The 19,909-nt window shown below is 41.2% G+C and overlaps 1 long non-coding RNA gene across 2 annotated transcripts in view; it reads left to right on the top strand.

Annotated features, from left to right (window-relative positions):
• The first annotated feature begins 2,615 nt into the window (after positions 1-2,615).
• LOC146394915 (uncharacterized) overlaps positions 2,616-19,909 on the top strand; it is a 234,253-nt gene continuing 216,959 nt past the window's right edge. For both annotated transcript variants that reach the window (XR_014833697.1, XR_014833698.1), the window contains exon 1: positions 2,616-2,717. This is a non-coding gene — a long non-coding RNA (uncharacterized LOC146394915). The remainder of the gene's footprint in view (positions 2,718-19,909) is intronic.

Below are 19,909 nucleotides of genomic sequence, written 5' to 3'. Positions count from 1 at the left end.
AATGATTAAAAAGAAATGAAATAAATATTAACAGTTGTGAGATTTTGAATGGTTTTTTCTTTTTTCCATATTTATGCATTTTCTACTTTTTAATCAAGGGAATTTACTACTATGTCATAAAGACATTAAAATATTTTAGAATACATTTTAATTTCATTAGTGATATTTTTTTCACTTAACATGTTACAAATGTAAAACTTTTAACATTTTATCTGAAAAAATCTTTTGAAATCATGAACTACCCAAACAATTTTCATTCATTTTAGTTGTTAAATTTTAAAATGTTTGCTCTAATTGCAAACAAATTTTTTCAAAATTTATAAATAAAAATATTCAAAAAAATTTTATGTAGTATTTTCCATGAATTAAAGTATTGTTTAAGGGTATGAGAGGAGGGGAGTTAATACATTTGATTATATGTCAAATTGGTTCCTGTTATTTTATGAAAATATTGACAAGAAGAATGATATATATATATATTTATTGAGAAAGCTGCTTGTAGTATGAGAAAATTAGTCATGGAATTTTCACACATTTACCGGTTTTTTTCTATGTATTGTATGTTTTTCCATCTTTTGCTTAAAAACAAGGAATATAAAAGGCTATGATGAAACCGAACCAAGAGCAGAGCTGGATCAAGAGAGAGGGGTGCACCACACAGGCTCATAATTTGTCACCACTTCATAATCATTTCTCCAATCCTTATTTAAAGGAGGCTGTGTCCCTGACTGGGGGAAAGGTGGGGGAGGGTCCTTGAGCAAAGTGACCCGATCACTTTCTTTGAGAGCAGTGCCATGGCAGTAACTGCAACTTGTACACCACACTCAGCACACTGGAAATCTGTGGGGCTATTAACAATTATGTCTAGAAATGGACTTAATAACATGGAAATATATTCAAATTATGTCATTAAGTGAGGAAAAATTATGATATTGAGGTAGATGACAGATAGACACACCCTCCAAGTGATTAAGAACCATCATTTCTGTCATCATTTAATTAGTGCAATTATAAGTAATTATCTTCTGATTTTTTTACACGTTGCAAATATTTTCTGCCAGATTATTGTTTTTTTTAACATTTTTCTGATATCTTTTGTCTTGCTGTAGTGTTTTGCTTTTATCTAATGAAGTCTCTCAATTATTTATTTATTTATTTATTTATTGGGCTGCACCTGTGGCACATGGATGGTCCGAGGCTTGGGGTCGAATTAGAGCTGAAGCTGCTGGCCTACGCCACAGCCACAACAATGTGGGATCCAAGCCACGTTTGTGAACTACACCACAGCTCATGGTAGTGCCGGATCTTTTAACCCACTGAGCAGGGCCAGGGATTGAACCCACATCCTCATGGATACTTGTTGGGTTTGTTACCACTGAACCGCAACGGGAACTCCTAAGAAATGATTTTTAAAACAAATGCAAGTATTAGAGATATTCAACTGATCACTTGCATGCATTTGTGGCTAAAGACCATGAAGAATATAAAGAAGGGGCTTCAGTGGTGTTTCAAGTGCACCTCAATTGGGTAATGTGCTATTATTACTTGCCTTTTGATAGATATCTGTGCCTTTCAATAATTAGAGGCAGACTACAACTACAGGGACCTCACATCCAGATGGTATGTTTATAACAAAAACAAGTCGCAGACCTCACTCTGCAACATGCATAAATATTTAGCAATCAGGCCCCAAATAATCACATGACCAGCTTAATGAGCTTGATGAAGTCTAGGCACTTGGGGTTTCTAGATACCTAACAGCACTCTACAGGCCTTAGAGGCAGAGAGAACAAGATTCTAGTTTGGGGGAAGGCCTGAGCTCTCAAATCAGAGCCAGGTGGAAGAATCCTCCCATTACATCTGAAGACACAATTTAGCATCCGGAGCATGGAGAGAAACCCAAAGTGTATAAACCTAGGCTGGCTAGATTTTGTTTATGTTGTTTATCCTGAGGCAAGAGTACTCTGAAAACATTTTTAGCCAATCCACATAATTGAAACTCATTTGAAACTCATTTCACCAATGAGAAATCATTTCTAACCTCATTATGCTAATTAACAAAGCTCCTGGGATAGCTAGAAAGAGGGCTGGAGCCTGTAACCCAACCTCTCTGGAATGTGGCTTCTGAATTGAGCATTTCACACGTTAAGCTACCCCCCGACCCCCCCCCCCCAGCCCCCTACCCCCGTGTGTTTTCTCAGGGTTCTTCACATGTGTAGTTACCATTCCTCCGAAGAGAGTAAAACTAACTCGGACACATCACACCGCACTACCTATGCCGGCAAGGGTCCTCCTGCCCAGTATCACTGGTGCCGACTGGGTGAGTTGGGTCCAGAAGCAAGGGGAAGTTTGATTTCTGGATCAAACAATGGAGGATGGCGAGCTGCATGCTGGAGCCCCGGCTCTGGGGACAGGCGGTAGGCGGGGGCCGCTTCCTATGGATCTCTCCACAGGGAGGGGGCGGGGGCAGCGCTCCCAGGGACCGCACAGCTGCTCACGCTCGGGCTGGCAGCGGGGAGCGCAGCGTCTCTGCACACGACCCGCCGCCGCCATCTTGAGCTGAGGTGCGCGCGCAGCCGGAGCGCACTCCCGCCAAGGTGCGGTGTCCGGCAGCCATTTGCACATCAGGAGCTCTGCCCGGAAGAGTTGGTGCGAGGCCTCTGCCTCCGCCCCCGTTGAGCTGCTGAAGCTAGACGAAGCACAGAGGGAAAAAAAAGGTTAGATTTTATTTTATTTTTTTTACCTAGATGCTATCTTTATTCCCCGGGAATTGTTAATGGGCTTTGCAGGTGACAAATCCTTTCTGTCTTCTGTTTGCTCCTCGTTCCTGAGGGGCACTGAGGGGCACCGGGTCTGTCTTCTGTAACTGCTTCCTGCTGAGTTTGGGCGTCCGGTGTCACAACCCCGAGCAGAAGTTGTCCCCAGCCGCCTCTAGACCTGTTTGTCAGCAGGCCTCAGCCCTCACTGCTCATATCCCTGAGCCACCGCCTGCCATTTGGGGGTTTGTGAATTCTAACCTTCTGGGGACAAAGGACACCAGACAATTTAAGATGCAGGCCCAAATATTAGCAGGAGAATAATGGCCATTAAGGGGCCCAGGAGAGGAATACACCAAGTGATACTCAGGAGGGCCTGTTTTACCCGCTCTGCATTTGTTCAGCCAGGTTGGTGACCTGGTTTCTACAGCCAAGTGGCTTTTCCTGATAGTCTATCTGCACGTTCTCCGATCAGGCCACTTGCATCATTGTAAAAGCAGTGTGACGTATTGGCTGGTGCACAGACCCCTCTCCAGGGCAGCTAGCAGATATCCAGGACAACTGGGTTACCCAGGTCTATACCAGCCAATGAGTCAATGGACTTTTGTCATTGACCACCAATGCTACGGTCGGTGGCTGTTAGCTTTTTTATAGTGACAGTGTTATGTAAGAGTCCCCTGTCCAAGGTCCCTAGCACCTCTGTGAGAGCAAGATTGCTGCAATTAGTGGTCAGCTTTTGAGGGTACACTTCAGATCAGAGAGAGGCTCACACAAGTAATTAAGGGGATCCATTGCTCCAAGTTGTCTCTTTGGCGGTTGGGGCTCGAGGGCCTCTTCGCTCAAGTGATGTGTCTATGGAATGATCCCCTGCAGCTTCAGGGTGGGTGGTTAGCATCACTAAACGGGGTCTATTCCACTTAGGAATGAGCTGGTCTTGTGGCTGCCACTTTTCCAGACATTTTGATGTACGCAGTTTCCTGGCTGGAAGGGTTGGAGGGCCAGGTCAGTGGGTGTGAGCAGCACCCAGTCACTATATTCCATGAGCGTGTTCTTGGTTTATCGTACAAGAGGGCATACTTAGGTTGTTCCATTTCAAAGGGGCTAAAGTATCCCTTTTCTCTGGTTTGGGGAATAGGTCTACCATGCTTAAGTTCAAATGCTCTTAACTTTATCTCTTGGTGCTAACACCGAGTGGAGCAGGGCAATTAGAAGTAACAATCCCGGGAGTTCCCGTTGTGGCGCAGTGGTTAACGAATCCGACTAGGAACCATGAGGTTTCGGGTTCGGTCCCTGCCCTTGCTCAGTGGGTTAAGGATCCGGTGTTGCCGTGAGCTGTGGTGTAGGTTGCAGACGCGGCTCGGATCCCGCGTTGCTGTGGCTCTGGCGTAGGCCGGTGGCTATGGCTCCGATTCGACCCCTAGCCTGGGAACCTCCATATGCTGCAGGGGCGGCCCAAGAAATAGCAAAAAGACAAAAAAAAAAAAAAAAAAAAAAAAAAAGGAAGTAACTTAATCCCGTTTTCTTGAGTCTCCTGGCATAGCTTAGCTAAGATTCATTTTAAGGTCTGGATCTCTTGACTTTCCCCAATGTTTGGGGTCCCCAGGCCGAGTGCAAGTTCCATTTTATGCCCAGGGCACTCATTATCCTTTTTGTCACTTGAGACATGAATGCTGGGCCGCTGTCACTTTGTATGAGTCCCAGAAGCCCAAGCCAGGTTATTATCTGTTTGTAAGACTTTAGCCATTTTAGCTGCCATTTCATTTCTAGTAGGGGACACTTTTGCTCACCCCGAAAATGTGTCCACTAGCACCAAGAGATACCTGAAATTGGTTAGTACTTAAGTAGGACAGTGAAATCTATCTGCCAATATCCCCTAGGATATGTCCAAATGAGCCTTATCTGGGGACCTCTGGGGGATCTGGTGTGGGGGTTGTTCATTGTGCAGATGAGGCATGTCTCAACTATCCAACCAGTTGTACTTTTCATGCCAGGAGTTAACCAGGACCTCAACTCACTGATTATATAGGGCTTCCCTCGCATAGTTTGAGTTCGTTGATGAGCCTCCCTGTAGGCTTGGCAAGCTAAAGTTTATGAACCAGCTACCCATTTCTGGGCTTTGTCTAATTCTTCCTTCAAATAGATGGGAGTAATTGGATGAATCTGGCCTTTTAGGTATAAGGGGTAGTTAACAAGTTACTGGTTCTAGGACTACTCTTTTGACAGTTGCATCTGCTGTTTCCTTTTATTACCTCTGTATGCCCTTTTTAATGAGCCCTACAGTGAATCACTGCCACTTTTTTTGGAAATTGCATTGATTCTAGGAGTCTCAGTGTGTTTAAGCCATGTTTCACCTGCTTATTCTCTGTAGTAAACATACCTCTTTTCTTCCAAACAGCCCCATGTGGGCGTAGGATGGCGTACGCATACCTGGAGTCTGTGTAAACATTTAAGGTCTTCCCTTTCCCATGCTCCAAGGCTCAGGTGAGGACTATCAGCCTTTTGGGCTGAAGTCCCTAGGGGTGGGTTTCATGCCCTCTGACTCAGGTCTTTTGGGGAAAAGTGACCCCTGGCTCGGATCGTCAGTGTCAGAAAGTAAGACACAGGTACATGGGGAGATCTGGACAAGGCTGTACTTTCTGCAGAAGGGCACAAGTGCTCCCCGCTGGTGACGAGCAGACAAATGAGCAAGCACATGTGAAGAAGAACCCACTTTTTATCCCTAATGCAGGTGGTGAATCTGTCCCCTTTCCATTAGTCAGGTCAGGGTGCACATTCTTCTCTGTTGGCTGATTTGAAACTGTTGCTGAGAAGAGAGGGAAAAGGGGAGGAGGGTGTCTCAGGCAAAGCAGGAGCAAAATGGAGTAAGCAAGGCTTCCTTTGATACAAAAGACATATGTTAATTCTCACAGCTCTGGGAGGTCACTGTGTATCCCACCATCCTTTTTTTCTCTCATAAAATTGCTCCTGTCTATGAACCATTCATCTTCTAGGTTCAGTTAATTGGAATAGATTGTGTTCTATACAACCATGCCCCAGGGCCCCACTTCTGTGGGTAGTGAAGTGGCAGGATTTAGGGTATGATAAGTTTTTGTGGTAACCACTGTCTTGTCTGATAGCAGAGCCTGAGCTTGAATCGACTTTTCAGGAGATAGCCATTCTGTTCCCTTAGAACTTACTAAAGCCTGAACCTGGTGTTTGGTCTGCATAGTGATTGGCTGACCAAACACTAACTTTTCAGCCTCCTTTAGCAGGATGGTAGCGGGTGCTACTGCCTGTAGGCAAGGAGGCCATCCCTTAGCAGTTTGATCTAATTGTTCAGAGACAGAAGCAACTACCCAAGTAAGGGGTCCCGGGTTTTGAACTAATACCCCAAGGGCAATTCCCCTTCTCTCCTGAATATAAAGATCAAAGGGTTTAACTAAATCTGGGAGGACAGGGCCCTAAAGTAACTGCTTTCTCAATTGTTGAAAGGCCCCTTTGCATTCTGAATTCCACTCAAAAGGATCATCATCCTTTTCTTTGAACTTTTCACTCAGAGGCCCAGCTAGCAGACCATAGTTAGGGATCCAGATGTGGCAAAACCTGGCCATCCCCAGGAAACACCTAATCTGTTTTCCAGTTTTAGTAGTGAGGCTGCAAATGGCATCTTTCTTTCCCTAGAGTAGGTTTGTTTGACCTGTGAGGTCACCCTAGTTTGTGATATTTGAGATTATTTTCTTGGCCACCTTATATCATTTATCAGCAAGGTAGTTACAGTATTTTTGTCAGGGGCCTCCCTTAGTAGGGCTGGTGATCAGGGCATATCCTCGCTTTTCTGGAGACAGTTAGCCTCCTCCAGATATAGATCTTTTAGGTCTTTAGCTCAAGTTTCCCCAAAGATGGTGGGGAATTTTTGAACCCTTAGGGCAGGACCATCTGGCAGTATTGTTTTTCTTGCCCGTTTGGGTCCTGCCACTCAAAAGCAAAATTTTCTCATGATTCTGGGGCTAAAAGAATATAAAAGGCATATTTTAATTTTAATACAAAACATCAGACCCTGGTGGGTGGTAGAGTGACCAGCAGGGAGTAGGGCTTAGGGACTACTGGATGTATATCCTCAGTGGCTTCACTGCCTGCTGTGAGGTCCTGTAACATCCAATATTCCCATTGGATTTCTTTACAGGGAGACTGGGGGTATTACAGGCTGATGAGCACGGTGTAAGAAGGCCTTGGTCAATACAGTATAACGGGCAGTGCTCAACACAGCCTCCCAACGGAGAGGGTACTGTTTCTGATTGGCCCATGTGTATCTGGCTTTTTGATGGACTACCTCAGGACTGGCTCCTACAGCTCATTGCACCTGTCTCTGGGCTCAGAACTTAAAATTTACTCTGGGGAGGTTGATTTGCTCTGTCCTAAGAGATTTTTCCTCAGCCATTAATGTTATCATCCTGTACCCCTTCTTCAGGGGATGCCAATCTCCAGTTTGTCACCCATTAGGTGGATAGTTCTTCCCAATTTATGTAAGATGTTCCTTCCTTGCAGAGCTGTAGGGTATTTGGGAATGTGTAGGAAGGAAGCAGTAAGCATTCTAATGGCTCTGTGAATGCTCATTCTTGGGCCTTCCCTGGTACCTCCACAGTTTTACAAGTCTTGTAACTAAGTTTGCCTGATCTAGTGTTCAGAACCAAGTAAGTGACACCAGTGTCAACTAAGAATTCAACAGGTCTTCTCCCTGTGTCCAATGTTAGCTGGAACCCCTAGGGAGTCAATTAGAGTACCAGCTTAGGAGCCCCCTGGCTGTATCATTTTCATCCATTTGGACCATTTGCCAGGGTAGTGGCCGGGATCTGCCATTTATGTCCCCCTTTGGGGCACATCAAAGGCATTCTCTCTTCCAGTATCCCTCTTATTTACATATGGCACACTAGGTCCCAATTTCCTTGGCTTGCTGTCCCTTGGTGGGGGCCAGGAGTCACTCACCAGAGTCAAGAGTCTCTGGGCACTTAGTCTGGATTCCTATGCTGACCAGGTGACATTGGAGGGCAGCAGCCAATAGGTGGGCTTTCCTCCAGGCCTTTTTTTGGGGGGGGGGGGCTACACCTGCAGCATGTTCAAGTTTCTGGGCCAGGGATCAAACCCATACCACAGCAGCAGCCCAAGCCACTGCAGTGACAATGCCAGATCCTTAACCTCCTGCACCACAATGGAAGTCCTCCTCCAGGCCTTTTTATCCTGACTTTTCCTCCTCTATACCTCTGTTATTAAGTGTGTAGTAGGCACCTTCCACAAGGCAAGAGGGTATCTGGTTCTATTTCCATATTCTGAAGTTTATGCCTAATGTTGGGGGCACTTTGGGAAATGAAGTATGACCTTAGGGTTACATTCCCTTCCAGTGATTCATAGTCAGTGGTCACAAAGATTCGGAGGCATTCCTTGAGGCACTCTAGGAATGCTGAAGAGTTCTCCTTCAGCTCTCGATGGTGTGATTTTACCTCCTTCCAGGTGACAGTTTCCTTTCCTGCTGCCTGGACTCCCTTTAGGATCCCAGTTTATAATAGGTCAGCCCCTGCCTTCCACTTCTTTCTCCATTTTCTCAATCCCAGTTGGGTTTGTTATCTAGGACCTCTTCATTCCCAGGTCTGAAAATAACATGACCTGCATGGTGTCTGTTCTCTTTGTCTGCTTCCTCTTGGGCTTTTTAAAGACTGTGGCCTTTTCTTGGGCTTTTTAAAGACTGTGGCCTTTTCTTCCCCCATTAGGAATACATTGAGAGCCTTTGTTCTTTTGTACTAGCATAGCAGGCCCGATTGTAAAATGGTGTTATGACTTAGAGACTAATTAATGTGCCAGCTTTCCCCATTTCCTAGCTGGTATCAGGCCCAGGCTGTATTACATAAGAGAATTAATGCTTTCTGGTCAGGGGATGATACCTAAAAAACTTCTAATTCTGTGGGATGCATCCTAATGGGCTGTCATTTAGTATGGTGGATGTTTGGTTCCCCATACCTTAGATATTCTGTTTTAGATTTGTTCCCATCTACCAAGAGGGTGGTTAGAAGGATTTTTTGGTATGCAAATGCCACAAAATTTGACTTAAATAATACTTCCTGTTTGGGAAATTTAGAATAAGCACCAGACTGTAAATGGATTCCTCAAAGACCCAAATGGAGATATCTAATTGGTATGAACTTTGGTTTAACTCAGGACACTACCCCTTGAATTTGTAATGGCACAGGGCTTGAAATAGTCCCAGAATATCCCCCAAGGGGTTAGGCGGGACTGCTTCAAAGATAGAGCAGCTTAGCCACTTTAGTTCCTAGAGTGTCTATCAAGTCCAGAGTCTGATGGGTGGGTACAGTAAGAAGGGCCACAGTCAGTCCCATCTGGGTTTCCAAAAATTTGTTACCAACCCTCCCTAGCCAGTCACCAATAAAGGTTTTACGGCCCAGTGTCACTCACACCAATAGAATGAAACCAAGTTTGATCGAGAAGCAAAGAAAAGCTTTATTCTTTGATCAAAGAATGGAGAAATGGGAGCTCACACTCTGTAGTCCATGCTTTCCCTGAAAGGCTATTGGCAGGACTACTTTACAGGGCTCTTGTCAGTAGGGAGGGAAGCAGTGTGCTTAGGGGTCAGGCACAGCTGTGCTGCTCAGAGAGCTCCAGGTTGAAGATTGGGGTGCAGCATTTCTGCACATGGTATGCAGCCACCATCTTGAATTGCAGGTGTGCACTGCACTTCTGCACACAGCCTGCTGACCTGAGCTAGCTGGCGCAGCCTTTTCACACTGGGAACTCTGCTCAGAAGTGCCAGGAGCAAGGCCTCTGCACATGGTACCCTATGAGCAAGTGAAACTAGACTAAGCACAAAGGGGAAAAAAAAAGGTTAGACAATTTTATTACCCAGATTCTATATTTATTACCTGGGCATTGTTAATGGGCTTTACTGGTGACAGCAACACCAGTATTTGTCATTACAGAAGATAAGACTCATCACCTGCCTTTAAGAAGGATATTTGGCTTAGGACTGGGAATCACCATAGGAGCCCAAGTCCTCTTTTATCTTAACCTTAGCTGTTATGAATAACATTGTCCACAAAATAGTCCATGATTCTCAAGAGAAGGTGGGATATTGGGGAAATTTGGCTTATCAGAATCTCTAAGGGAAAGACCTCTCATCCTGTTAATCCTCCCAGGAGGGAAGGTTACTATTCATCTTTCCATACCCAGCACTCTTAGATGGCATTCCCATAGGACTCCTTTTTGGAGTCTGTATTTCACCATCCCCTTGACCTTAATCAGTAACAAAGGCCTTTATTAATACTGCTATAGCATCATCTCCCCCCCCCCCCAGTTTATAAACTCCTTAGCTCCCCTCCGGGCAGGTCTGTCTATTGCATATCACAAAAGAAGAAGAAAGAAAGAATAGAAAAAAGAATGTCTAGCCCTAAGCTTTCTTTTACATCTGTATGCTTGCTGGCCTCTGAATCCCTGAAGCAGTGAAAGGTAAATAAACCTCTGGTCTATTCTTCCTTTGTTCTCTGAACTGAAACTTCACTCTCAAGGAGATTTTCTTCTCAGATGAGATTTGGAGAGGTCTTTTTTCTTTGCTTAGATGATTTGAACTGATAATTTGCATCTACAAAGAGAACTAAAAAATACTGAATGGCTCTTAGAAAATACTGTGGAGGCGCTCCTTAGGATAATCTTTGCCTCCACTCTGAAAGAGAGGAGCCCGCCAAGTGCATGCAAACCCCAAAGCAAATTTTTCAATGCCAAGTTTATTTTAATATTGTTTCTGGATAACTTTCTCTATGGTCAAACAGGTTTTAAGTCACTAGCCTTAAAACCTGTACCCCTCTCCCCCAACCAAGAAAAAAAATCTAGATAATTTCAACAACCGTAAACAAACAAATGAAAACACAGGATAAAAAACACATTAATCTAGTATTGCAAACAAAAATAACCCAATGTTACAAACAGTAGAGAAGCAAGATAGCAAAGGCTCACGTGAAAAATCTCACAAACCCACCTCCAATATTGTCATAGAGCATAAGATTTTTAAATAAAAATATGAAGTTTATTCTCAGCAAGGTAAAAGAAAGCCTTGCTTTACTTTATTAAACCAGAAACTTATTGCTCTTAAGAGAAGTAATAATAAGTGAACTTATTACTCCTAAGAGAAGTAATATAATAAAACATAGCAGCTGAAATAAAATTGAGATGATAAAAGAAAGAAGGCAGTACCAAAAAAAAAAAGTCAGAACAAATGGAGCAGAAGCAAAATCGAAGTTACAACACCAAAATTTTTTCTTTATCCAAAGAAAACAGATAATGCATTGTGAGAAATCACCATATTATGGAGGAGGGGCAGGTTGTGAAGAGAGAGCAGTGCTCATACATATCTTGGGAATGGTTTTAAATTCCAAACACAAAGGCAGCAGGGACTCAGCCTGCAGCTTTTCCACTGAAGAATTTATGAGGTTCCTTGGCCCCTTCATCTAGCACCTAATCACAGAGCCACCTTTACCTGAAAATTCTCCTGCTTCCCTTACACACAATCATCAAACACATTATAAAAGGAGAGCTTTGGGCTTCAGGAAACACCAGACAATGACAGAGTTTTGTGGAAATCAGAAAGGATAAGCTTTGATTTTTATCAGGCTGACAATAATGATAGAAATGAAAGTTACAGTTATATTTGACAAGAAGCTTGATGAAGTCCAAAATGCTGGGCTGGCCATTATCTTCCTCAGTACAAACAATAAAGAATTGGTAAAACAATACTTACCTGCTGGTAATAGCCATTAAAGAAAGAAAAAAAAAAAAAGCCCATCTTTGAATTGTGAGAAATCATGCATTGTAGTAGAATCTGGTAGAATCCCTACCCTTGATATCTAATCACCCCTCTATATCTGATCAAATTCCTCATCCCCCAGGTAATATTACACTATCCCCTAGGTAATATTACCCTAGACTGTCTTCTGCAAAAATCCTGTTAGGTCAGTTTAATGAAGAATTACTCAGCCTTTTGATAATTTTCCATCCACTGACTCTTCACAACCACCCTCTTTCCTCATTTCTCTTTGTTGTATTCAGGGCTGAACCCAATCTCTCTCTCATCCTCTCTCTGTAAAACTCTGTTACAGCAATCCCTGTACTTATCCAGATAGTCCTGAATAAGATCTGCTTCAGTGTCTTTAATAGGTGTTAAATTCACTAAATAAGGAGGCTGTTAGACAGAGGTGGTTTTAATGCCTTTGTAGCCTACATAAACAAACCCAAACCTAAGCCTAAAATGCCTCGAGGTTAAGAAATCAAAACCTGCAGACACCTGGTCACAAACAGCTTAGTGGGGTTTCCCAAATGTGTAAACATTTAGTATAGCCAATCGGATAACTTCCTTGCTTTGTGAGATGGTGATTTCTCACAGTGCATCTTTCCTGTAAAAGTATTTCCCCTAGCTCCTACCAGTGGAGTGTTCCTGGACACTTCAGTTCTGGTGCAGCCTGATTCTTTTTCCCCCAGCTTTTTATTTTATTTTGTTTTTTAACAAAACAAACAAAATTTAATTGAGTTATAGTTGATGTACAGTATTACATAAGTTACAGGTATACAGTGTAGCGATTCAAAATTTTTAAAGGTTATACTTCATTTGTAATTATTACAAAATATTGGCTACATTCCGCATGTTGTACAGTATATCCTTGTAGCTTGTTTTATGCCTAATGATTTGTACCTCCTAATCCCCCACCCTTATGTTACCCCTCCCTCTTCCCTCTCCCCACTGGTAACCACTAGTTTGCGCTCTTTGAGTCTGCTTCTTTTTTTATATTCCCTGGTTTGTTGTGTTTTTTAGATTCCGCATATAGGTGATAGTATATTGTATTTGTCTTTCTCTGTCTGACATATTTCACTTAGCATAATACCTTCCAAGTCCATCCATGTTGTTGGAATGGCAAGATTTTTCAGTCTTTTTGACCGAGTAGTATTCCATTGTGTGGAATACGCACACACACACATATTTCATCTTTTTCATTCTTCTATTGATGAACACTGAGATTGCTTCCATATCTTGGCAATTATAAAAAATTCTGCTGTAAACATGGAGGTTCATGTATCTTTTTGAATCAGTGGGGAGATAGACACACATACATGCTAGAGTGGAATTGCTGGGTCATGTGGTAATTCTATTTTTAGTTTTTGGAGAAATCTCCATACTGTGTTCCACAGTGTCTGGACCAATTTACATTCCTATCAACAGTGTACAATGGTTCCCTTTTTTCCACATCCACATAAACCTTAAAATTTAATATGCTCCAGTTAATCTTTTAAGAAAAGTATTATGAAGAATTTTTTCTTTGATATAAGGGAAAAAATATTTCCAATTAAATATGTGAATTAAATACATGTTTGCCTCTGGTCATCCAGAAATTCACTGAAAAATAGTACAGTCCTGTGAGTCACAAACTCAAAAGGGCAAAGAGCATAGGAATGGAGGGAAGTGTCAAACAAAATTTGGGAGCTGGAATGAAGATGAAGGATGGGTATTTGGCTTACCAGACCAGAGAGGGCAGGAAAGGGGGGTCACATGGATAAGTGGAAGAGAAATTTAAGCAAGCTAATTCAAGATGTCTTGTTTTTTAATTTTTTTAAAAAAACTTTATTGTGTTTATTTTTTCTCTTTTGAGGGCCACACCTGTGGCATGTGGAGGTTCCCAGGCTAGGGGTCAAATCTGAGCTGCAGCTGGCAGCCTGTGCCACAGTCATAGCAATGTTGGATCCAAGCTGCAGCTGCAACTTATACCACAGCTTGCAGAAGAGCAGTATCCTTTAATCCACTGAATGAGGCCAGGGATCAAACCCACATTCTCATGGATACTAGTCAGGTTCTTAACCTGCTGAGCCATAATGGGAACTCCTGGTTTTATGAAGTGACCCAGTCATATATATATACACACACACACACATATATATATATATACACACATATACACACACACACATATATACACACACACACATTCTTTTTCTCATATTATCTTCTATCATATTCTATCACAAGTAACTGGATATAGTTCCCTGTGCTGTACAGTAGGACCTCATTGCTTATCCATTCTAAATGTAATAGTTTGCACCTACCAACCCCAAACTACAGTCCATTCCACTCCCTCTCCTTCCCCCTTGGCAACCACAAGTCTGTTCTCCATGTCTTGAGTCTGTTTCTGTTCTATAGATAGGTTCATTTGTACCATATTTTAGATTCCACGTATTAGTGACATCACATGGTATTTGTCCTTCTCTTTCTGACTTCACTTAATATGAGAATCTCTGGTTTCATCCATGTTGCAGCAAATGGCATTTTGTCTTTTTTATGGATGAGTAGTATTCGATTGTATATATGTACCACTTCTAATCCATTCATCTGTTGTTTTTTGATGGACATTTAGATTGTTTCCTCGTCTTGGCTGTTGTGGATAGTGCTGCAACAAGGATAGAGGTGCATGTATCTTTGTGAAATAAAGTTTTTTCCAGATATATGCCGAAGAGTGAGATTGATGGATCATATGGCAGTGCTATATTTGGTTTTCTGAGGAGCCTCCATTCTGTTTTCCATAATGGTTGACCCATTTTACATTCCCACCAGCAGTGTGAGAGGGTTCCCTTTTCTCCACAACTTTTCCAGCATTTGTTGTTTGTAGACTTATAAATGATAGCTATTCTGACTGGTGTGAGGTGGCACCTCATTGTAGTTTTTTTTTGTTTGTTTGTTTCTTTTGGTCTTTTTTACCTTTTCAAGGGCCACTCCCATGACATGTGGAGGTTCCCAGGCTAGGGGTCTAATTGGAGCTGTAGCCACCAGCCTACGCCAGAGCCACAGCAATACGGGATCCGAGCCACGTCTGCGACCTACACCACAGCTCACGGCAACGCCGGATCCTTAACCCACTGAGCGGGGCCAGGGATTGAACCTGCAACCTTATGGTTCCTAGTCGGATTCGTTAACCACTGAGCCATGATGGGAACTCCATGTAGTTTTGACTTGTGTTGCTCTGATAATTGGTGATATTGAGCATTTTTTTATGTGCCATCCGTATGTCTTCTTTGGTGAAATGGCTTTTGGTTTTTGACTTTTAAGTCACCACGTCTTCAACCTACACCATAGCTCATGGCCATGCCAGATCCTTAACCCACTGAGCGAGGCCAGGGATCGGATCTGCAACCTCATGGTTACTAGTCAGGTTTATTAACCACTGAGCCATGACGGTAACTCCATCCTTCTATCCATTTTTCAATTGGGTTATTTGTTTTTTGGATATTGAGTTGTATGAGTTGTTTGTGTATTTTGGAGATTATGCCCTTGTATGTTGCCTTGTTTACAACTATTTTCTCCCATTCTGTGGGTTTTCTTTTCAGTGTTTTTATGGTTTCCTTTGCTGTGCAAAAGCTTGTCAGTTTGATTAGGTCCTGTTGGTTTATTTTTGTTTTTATTTCTATTACCTTGTGAGACTGACCGAAGAAAACATTTGCACAGTTGATGTCTATGTTCTCTTCTAGTTTTATGTTGTCTTGTCTTATGTTTAAGTCTTTAAGCTGTTTTGAGTTTATTTTTGTGCATGATGGGAGGATATAGCTGTCCAGTTTTCCTAGCACCACTTGCTGAAGAGACTCTCTTTCCCATTTTATATTCTTGCCTCCTTTGTTGAAAGTTAATTGACCCTAGGTGTCTGGGTTTGTTTCTGGGCTCTCTGTTCTGTTCCACTGATCTATATATCTGTTTTTGTTTGTGTTTTTTTGTTTGTTTGTTTTTGTTTTTTACCATATTGTCTTGATTACTGTAGCTTTGTAAAATTGGCCAAAGTTTGGGAGAGTTATCCCTCCTGCTTGGTTTTTATTTTCCCCCTCAGGATTGCTTGGGCTATTCTGGGTCTTTTATTATTCCATATAAATTTTTGGATTATTTGTTCTAGTTCTGTGAAAAATGTCATGAATTATTTGATAGGGATTGCGTTAAATCTGTAGATTGCTTTGTGTAGTATGCTTATTTTAACAATATTCGTTCTTCCAATCTAGGAGCATGGGATGTCTTTCCATTTCTTTGAATGCTTTTGATTTTCTTGACTTTATAAATCTATATTTTTTATAGTTCTATATGTTTTATAGTTCTCAGAATATAAGTCTCTCACCTCCTTTGTCAGGCTTATTCCCAGGTATTTTGGGTGCAATGTTAAAAGGTATTGTTCTTTAATACTCCTTTTCTAGTAATTCGTTGTTAGTATATAGAAATGCAACCAATTTCTGAATGTTAATCTTGTAACCTGCTCTTTTGCTGAATTTTTTGATCAGTTCAAATAGTTTTTGGGTTGAGTCCTTAGGATTTCTATATGTAGTATCATGTCATCTCCATAGAGTGACAGTTTTACTTCTTGTCTTCTAATTTGGATACCTTTTATTTCTTTTGTTTGTCTGATTGCTTTGGCTAGGACTTCCAATACTGTGTTGAACAAAAGTAGTGAGAGTGGGCCTCATTGTCTTGTTCCAGATTTTACCAGGAAGTCTCTCAGCTTTTGTCTGTTGAGTATTATATTTGCTGTAGGTTTGTCATAAATGGCTTTTTATTATGTTAAGATATGTTCCCTCTATATCCACTTTGGTAAGAGTTTGTATCATGAATGGATGTTGGATTTTGTCAAATGCTTTTTCTGCATCTATTGAGGTGATAATGTGGCTTTTGACTTTTCTTTTGTTAATGTCGTGTATGATGTTGATTGATTTGCATATGTTGAACCATCCTTGTGAACTTGGGATGAATCCCACTTGGTCATGGTGTATGATTTTTTTTTTTGGCTTTTTAGAGCCATACCTGCAACATATGGAAATTCCCAGGCTAGGGGTTGAATCGCAGCTACGGCTGCCAGCCTATTCCATAGCCACAGCCACAGCAATATGGGGTCTGAAGTGCATCTGCGACCTATACCTCCTATCACAGCAACACTGGATCCCCAACCCACTGAGTGAAGTCAGGCATCAAACCCGCAACCTCACGGGCACTAGTCAGATAAACTGTTTCTGCTGCACCATGACAGGAACTCCCTGTATGATCTTTTTTATGTGTTGTTAGATTTGGGTGGCTAAAATATTGTTGAGAATTTTTGTGCCTATATTGAAGGATACTGGCCTGTAATTTTCTCTTTTGGTAGTATCTTTGCCTGGTTTTTGTATTAGGGTGATGGTGGCTTCATAGAATGTCTTTGGGAGTGTTCCTTTTTTTTCAACCTTTTATGCAAGTTTAAGAGGGATGGGTATAAGCTCTTCTTTGTATATTTAGTAGAATTTGCTTGTGAAGCCATCTGGTCCTGGACTTTTGTTTGTAGGAAGTGTTTTCATTACATATTCAATTTTATTTCTAGTGATGTGTCACTTTAAATGATGTATTTCTTCTTGATTCAGTTTTGGCAGGCTGTATGTCTCTAGAAAGTTGTCCATTTTTTCTAAGTTCTCAAATTTGTTGGCATGTAATTGTTCATAGTATTCTCTTATGGTTTTTTGTATTTCTTTAGTATCCACTAAGATTTCTCCTTTTTTATTTCTTATTGTGTTTATCTAGGATCTATCTTCTTTTTCGTAAGTCTGGCCAGAGGTTGTCAATTTTGTTTACACTTTCAAAGAACCAGCTCTTGATTTTACTGATGTTTTTATTGGTTTTTGAATCTCTATTTTTATTGATGTCCTTTCTGATTTTTATGATTGCCTTCCTTCTGCTGACTTTAGGTTTTGTTTGTTACTCTTTTTCTAATTCTTTCAGGTGGTTGGTTAAGTTGCCAATTTGAGATTTTTCTTCTTTTTTGAGGAAAGCCTGCATTGCTATGGACATCACTCTAAGAACTGCTTTGCAGCATCCAGTGTATTTTGAATGGTTGTGTTTTCATTATCATTTACCTCAAGGTGTTTTTTTAATTTCCCTTTTGATTTCCTTGCTGACCCATTGGTTTTTTAGTAGCGTGTTGTTTAATCTCCATATAGTCAGTTTTTTCTCATTTCTTTTCCTGCTGTTGATTTCTAGTTTCATGCCATTGTGGTCAGAGAAGATGCTTTTTTGAGATTAGTTTTGTGCCCCAGTATGTAGTTAGTCCTTTTTTTTTTTTTCTTTTTTTTTTTCTTTTTAGGGCTGCATCCATGGCATATGGAAGTTCCCAGATTATGGAGTGAATCGGAGCTATAGCTGCCGGCCCACACCACAGCCACAGCATCACAGGATCCGAGCTGCTTCTGCGATCTACATCACAGCTCATGGCAACGCCAAATCCATAACCCACTGAGCAAGGCCAGGGATTGAACCCGCCTCTTCATGGATTCTAGTCGGGTTTGTTAACCACTGAACCATGAAGAGAACTTTCTGTGGTCAGTCCTTGAGAATGTTCTATGTGCCCTTGAACAGAATGTATATTCTGATTTTTTTTTTTTTTGGCTGTAATATCTTGAAAATATCAATTAATTCTAATAGTTGTATTGTTTCATTTAGGATCTCTGTTGCCTTATTTATTTTCTATCTAGAGGATCTGTCCATGGATGTGAGTAGGGTACTAGTGTCTTCCTATCAGTTTCTCCTTTTATGTCTTTTAGTATTTATTGTATGCATTTGGGAGCTCCTATATTAGGGGCATACATATTAACAAGTGTAATATCCTCCTCTTGAATTGATCCCTTTATCATTAGGGTCCTTCTTTGTCTGTCTTTACAGCCTTTTTTTTAAAGTCTGTTTTTTTCCCCAGATGAATATTGCAGTTCCCACTTTCCTGTCATTTCCCTTTTCATGAAATTACTTTTTCCATCCCCTCACTTTCAATTTATATATGTCCTTTGTCCTAAATAGAGTCTCTTATAGGCAGCATATTGTAGGCTCTTATTTTTTTAAACCAGTCTGCCACTCTGTGTCTTTTGATTGGAGCATTCAGTCCATTGACATTTAAAGTAATCATTGATAAATACGTATTTATTGCCATTTTAAACCTTATTTTCTAGTTGATTCTGTGTTTCTCCTTTTTTCCTTTCTTTTTTTGGTTGGATGATTTATTTCATGGCTGTGTGCTTTTATCTTTAGTTCTTGTGAATTTTTTTTTTTTTTTTTTGATTTGTGGTTGCCCTTTTTTTCAAGTACGTTAACCTCTTCTGTTTGCTTTAGACTGATAGTCATAGGCTCAAGCACAGTCTAAAAAAAGAGACTTACCCTCATTCCTCATATTTATGATTTTGATGTCTTTTTTACATCTTCGTGTTTACCCTTTTGCTGTTCCTTGTATTTACCATTGCTTTCACAGATAGGTTTGTGGATTTTTTTATTTGTTTGTTTTGTTTTTGAGGGGTGCTGCTCCTGTGGCATCCCAAAGTTCCCAGGCTCAGCGTCGAATTGGACCTACAGCTGCCAGCTTATGCCACAGTCATAGCAATGCAGGATCCGAGCTATGTGTATGACCTACACCACACCACACAGTGATTTTAGATCCTTACCCACTGAGTGAGGCCAGGGATGGGACCCACATTGTCATGGATGCTAGTCAGGTTGTTTCCTTTGAGCCACAAAGGGAACTCTACAAATAGGTTTTCTGTTTGTTCATTTGTTTGATCTGTATACTGGCTTATTTAAGTGATTACTTTCCAATTCTGATTTTCTCCATTCTATATCTTCTTACTTCTTTCCTATTTAGAGAAGACCTTTCAATATTTCTTTCTTTTTTATGTTTTTTTAATGATTTTTATTTTTTCTATTGTAGTTGATTTACAGTGTTCTGTCAATTTCTGTTGTACAGCAAATGACCCAGTTATATATGTATCTGAATATATATATATATTTTCCTTTTCTCACATTATCCTCTATCATGTTCCATCACAAGTGATTAGATATAGTTCCCTGTGATATACAGCAGGACCTCATAGCTTATCCATTCCAGATGCAATAGTTTGCATCTATTAACCCCAGACTCCCAGTCCATCCCACTCCCTACCCCTCTCTCTTGGCAACCACAAGTCTATTCTCCAAGTCCATGAGTTTCTTTTCTGTGGAAAGGTTCATTTGTGTTATATATTAGATTCCAAATATGTGATACCATATGGTCTTTGTCTTTCTCTTTCTGACTTAACTTCACTTAGTATGAGAGTCTCTAGTTCCATCC

The sequence above is a fragment of the Sus scrofa genome, chromosome 18, assembly GCF_054392235.1.
Source record: "Sus scrofa isolate SSC_HxYL_T2T_F1_AM1 chromosome 18, Sscrofa_HxYL_maternal_Yorkshire_Landrace_v2.0, whole genome shotgun sequence".
In the NCBI taxonomy this organism is placed as follows: Eukaryota; Metazoa; Chordata; class Mammalia; order Artiodactyla; family Suidae; genus Sus; species Sus scrofa.
Note: the sequence above shows the minus strand (reverse complement) of the source record. Positions and strands in the feature narration are given on the sequence as shown.